Here is a 5,077-nt window from a genome sequence, read left to right on the forward strand (position 1 = left end):
CCGTATACGCTGTTGCGGCAAAGAGCTGGAAGAAATTCTCTCATATATCTGACACACTAGACCAACATGCTGCCATCGCCACAGTAGGGGATGCATGGAGTTGATGTCGCTATTTTATAACACGGTTTTGTCGAACACATTTTGTTCTGCCAACACGTAGTGCGATATTTATAACCCAGCCGTTTGAAGAGGGTGCGTTTTTCGAGCAAACAATATTAAACCAGAGGAAAAGAGAAGCAAAGAAAGCTGGCGCTCCACATGCACCGGCGCCTTATCAAACACTGCGTGCGGAATGCTTCGCATGCCACGCTGCCTTATCAAAACCAGCGCGACACGCGTCGTCTCCACTGACGCAAATCTCTTCAAACGCTGTGCCATTGATACCGAAAGTGCTATGGGGCTAGTATCACCGTCAGCACCCAGAAGCCTGTAAGTTATATTTGTAATAAAAAGTCCAAGCCTCCTGATAGACCCTGTAATGCGGACGCATTTTGCACATCTCAGTTTCTCTTGAGAGCGTTTACAGATTATGGTCACGAGGTAAATTTCATGTCATGAAGCTTTGCACAAGAGACCCCACACTTCTTAAAGTGATGACGTTTGGAAAAGGCTCTCTAAAAAAAAAGGCGTTCAGAATATTTACTCACAAGTGTTGATGCATACTTTCAAGGCAATTAACTGTCTTTGCGCATAACATTTTCATCATGAGAATAGTCATAAATCTGATGGCATGAATTAAGAAATCCATTTTTGCTAGTGTGAAATACAAAGCAGAACAATCCGTTCACAAGAAAACGAGAATTCAATCCCCAGAATGTAAAGCAATTGAATATCCCTCATATATCTTCTCATATTCTGTCTACGTTTATTATGTAAGTTAATTTCATTTTTAGTGAATATAACCTTATATTGAAATTTTTTTCAAATTGCGTCAATACTATCACTTTGAAGCATTTTACTAGGTTGCGTGCCACAAATAGTTTCACTTCATATCCATTTGTGAGGAGTGGACCAAAAGGCTTCGTCTAACATTTCATTAGATTAAAAATAGATTAAAAATAGTTTTACTAATACAGTCGCATCACTTCCAAGCGTTTTCGGCCACTATTGTTGTGGAAAAAGGTGACATTCTAAAAAGACATCAAATAAATTACATATTTGTACCACAGTTTATTAGGCATGTATAAGAAATCACGTTAAGAAAGAATATTGGTGAATAATGTACTATGATTCTATTGATTGATGGAAAAATGTTAGTGTGGTGAAGTATTTGAAACAAAACTCTGTTGTCAAAATGATCCTTGTCATAGTGTACACTTTTACTTTTAACAACACGACATCCAGGACGTGAAAGATGAAAACACGCTGAATGGTTTGTTACATTATATGGTAGTTTTCAGCACTCAAAAGTATGGTATACAGGTTGAGTGTTTTTGTTTTGCCAACACCTAAAAAAAGTGTGACCTGTGTCCTGTTGCTCTATAAAGGGCAACCATAAATTCGTGCTAATGCAGAAAACTGCATGCTGAATATTGTTGACAGTAAAATAACAATTTTGTTTTATACTGTAATGCTACCAAAGGCTGGAACACAAGGCAGCAATTCTTCGGCATCGCGTCTTAGCTACTGCGTCTTAGCTACTGGCATCACTGGAGGCAAGATTCCAGTGCTTGGAAAGCGTTTTGACTTATACAAACACCTTCCTAGCATCGAAATTTTGCCTCTGGCGATTCCAGTAGCTGAGACGCTGATGCAACACCAAAGAAACACTGCCCTGTGGTTTGGCATTTAGAGCATTTTTGAGGGGAATCGGCAGTTATCAGAGGTGCAGCTGCAGCCCTGCCAGCACATTTGGGTGGCCCTGAAAAGGGCCTTTATCTTCCAAGGTCGAAGACTTCACTCCTATGTCGCTTGCTTTCTCTGGGCGGTAGCTGGAGTGGAGAGGTACTAATGTCGGAAACTTTGCTGCCCCTTCTCTTCTTGCTGCCGCGAGACGGAGATGTCAGCGCACAAGTAGCCAGCATCAGCACCAATCTTGAAGACAAAGCACTCCATATACTTCAGTGCATGCGCCTCAGGTGGAATATGCATATTCCGGAGCTCTGTTAGTAAACATCGTTCAATAACTTGTGGCATAACTTCATTGTGTTAGTGTTGGCTGTTCACTCATCGTGGTGTTACGTGGCTATGGTATTCTGCTAGTGTGCACAAGAATGCAAATTAATTCCTGGCTGCGCCGCCGCAGTGGCTCAGTGGCTATGGTGCTCGGCTGCTGACCCGGAAGACGCAGGTTCCATCCCGTCCGCGGCGGTTGAATTTCTTTGGAGGAGAAATTCTAGAGGCCCGTGTACTGTGCGATGCCAGTGCACGTTAAAGAACCGCAGGTGGTCGAAATTTCCGGAGCCCTCCACTACGGCGTCTCTGATAGCCTTAGTCGCTTTGGGACGTTAAACCCCATAAACCAAACCAAACCTGATTCCAGGCTGCATTTTGATGGAGGTAAAATACGGAAGTCTCCTTTTGGTAGGCACAAGGATTTCAGTGGCTACTCAAGAAAACTGGGCATTCAAGATGAACCCACAGCCCAACATGATGGCACGGTTCAGGCCGCTCCTTTGATGCAGGCACATATACTGCTCAAGGCTCCGACAACACTGGTTACATTGAAGTTGAAGCAATGGAAAAATGACATGCTTCCGCTTGTGCTTAAGCCTCACGCATTGCACTTTGCCCTTGAGGTATGAGAGGGGCCAGATCTTGGTTTGTTGACCAACAGCACTGAAACGCCAGATGTTGAGCCTTGAGGAGGGTATCGGTGCCTTAAAAAAATCCTTTCCATTCGGAAAGAAATCCGCTTTAACGTTGTCGTGCATGATTTCAGTGACGACAGCAGCACAGCTGTCAATCAGAAAGCAGTCACCAACTTTTGTGAGCCGCTCCACTTCTGTACTCAAACGCGCACAATGCCTTGATTCGGACATCCTTCTGCTCAGTTGGGCGAGAGGCCTATTAGTCGTCCGCAGCATTTTCTTAACTTTTCCCAGGTAGCTTTCGAACGGAAAAGCATTGAAACTCTCAACGGGGCCGTGCTTCAAGCACTCTTCTGCCAAGTGCGCCAGTGTGTGTACGTTGTAAACCAGTTGCTTTTCTCCATAAAGCTTCCCGAACTCTTGTACAAAGTATCTGAGGAGATAGATCCTTTGCAAACTGGTTTAGAGCTAGGTGGTGTTCAGGAAAGGCAAGTATGTGAACAGCTACATGCACAAGTAGAAAGTGTTTGTACAGCTCGTCAGAAAGGTTGGATTTCAGAACTGTGGGTCCCAGGTAAAGCAGGAATGTCCGGAACTCTGTCGCTTTGCAGCGGTCTAGCTCTTCCGTCCCCCTTGGCTTCCGCTGGAAGGAGCTTGGGAAGCTTGCGGCTGCTTCTCGCAGCCTGTTGTTGAGCTCAATCCGGTCAGCACGGCTCAGTCTAGCACCATGTCCCTGACACACCCAGTTTCTGATAAGCCTCCGCATGACACCCAGGCAGACTAAGTGCATATATTCAGTAGGGAAAAGTTCCACCATATCGACATCCAAGGATGTAAAGGGCGAAACACCTGTGTGGTGCCGCTGGTCATCCTGGGAACGAAATGAGGCATCGGTTCGTGGCTGAGCATGCAGGTCAGGAAAAGTAAGTCTGTTTTCGATGTAACGGGTTTTTTGGTTACATCTTTCACAGGCATAGTATCCTGTGTGCCCAGTGATGGCCTTGACAAAGCTCCTCTTAGGGGCATCACAGATGACAGCTGACAAGCTCACGCTGATATGAACCCCTCTCACGATGAGTCCATTGCACGTAAGGCTGTGGACTTCTTCCAAAAAAGGTGAAAGGTATTCCTGCAGACAGGGTGGTTTCCCTACGCCACAATACACGCTCACCATGAATGGTGTGGACCCGTTGAAATTCGTGATTCTGCATAGTATCGGCCAGAATGATGTTTGGCTACTCCTATGCAGGGGCAATCCATCGATATTTGCCTGAAGATTGATATTTGCAGGCGCAGGTTTGCACAACCGCCTGCTGAATTCCCTCAGCAAGGCCGAAATGAGCAAATGAATCACAGCGTTCCAAGTGAGCTTTCCGCTGCGTCTGCATGATGGTTCTTGCGTCTCTCGGTAGCTCCGCAATGCCACGCCGACGGCAGAAATCAAGCATATAATTTATGCATGCGTTGGTCAAATTGTGTTTGCTAGCTATGGCAGCTAGCTCCGGTGCAGCTGAGAGGTTGTTCCGAAAAGGCCCGCGAGGTTAAACCCGCCTAATTCCACACTGACCGCTGGGTTGTTCGGGGACACACTTTCATCATCGGACTTGTCCGAGGACGAGGTACAGTTACTTGTCCTTCCGCTTGCGGTATTTGTGCTGCTCTCCGACGTAAAAACGGGCTCGTCCAGACCACCCTGCACAGAAGATACCGTCGAGTCCGCAGGTAGCGACGAAGCAGCTTGTCCGCTGCTACTGGCGAAAGCGCCGGCTGTGACTTCACTCCTAGGTCGCTTGCTTGCTCCGGGCGGTAGCTGCATTGGAGGGGAGCTAACGTCGGAAGCTTCGCTGCCTGTCCTCTTGCTGCCGCGAGACTTCAAGCGCTCAGACGGAGATTTGACCGGCACTCGCGGGACGCCGAGCTCCTTCAAAACCTCCTCGTATTCTTTTTGAACAATATAATATGTTCGCGACTTCGAACTCATATCGGAGCGCAAAAGAGCCCAGATGCCAGAAGATAACGGATGAGCGACTGGCAACAAGATGCGACAATGAGACACTACAACACCTCAGGAAGCTAAGTTGGCCAAAAAACATAACACGCAAAAGAAAAACGTGAGCATTGTGCACCTTGTGTGAAAAATGTGAAGCTGACCGAATATTTCGTTTTGTTATAAAAATATTTTGTAATAGCCTTATCATTTGCCAGTAAGACTACTTGAGTACAAAATGCAGACGCTATATCTGTTAGTTTGAAATAAAAATATTCATAAGGTGTAGCGATTTGATAAATAAAAACGTACAAAAAAAAATAAAGACCCCTAGGTAGCG

At 45.8% G+C, this 5,077-nt stretch overlaps 1 pseudogene; it reads right to left on the minus strand.

The window, feature by feature from the left end:
• Window positions 1-2,549: 2,549 nt before the first annotated feature.
• On the minus strand, window positions 2,550-4,731 carry LOC149333651 (uncharacterized; annotated as a pseudogene).
• Between the last annotated feature and the right edge of the window lie 346 nt (window positions 4,732-5,077).

Source organism: Amblyomma mixtum, chromosome 8 (genome assembly GCF_055824585.1).
Source record: "Amblyomma mixtum isolate Tamu chromosome 8, ASM5582458v1, whole genome shotgun sequence".
NCBI classification, from domain to species: domain Eukaryota; kingdom Metazoa; phylum Arthropoda; class Arachnida; order Ixodida; family Ixodidae; genus Amblyomma; species Amblyomma mixtum.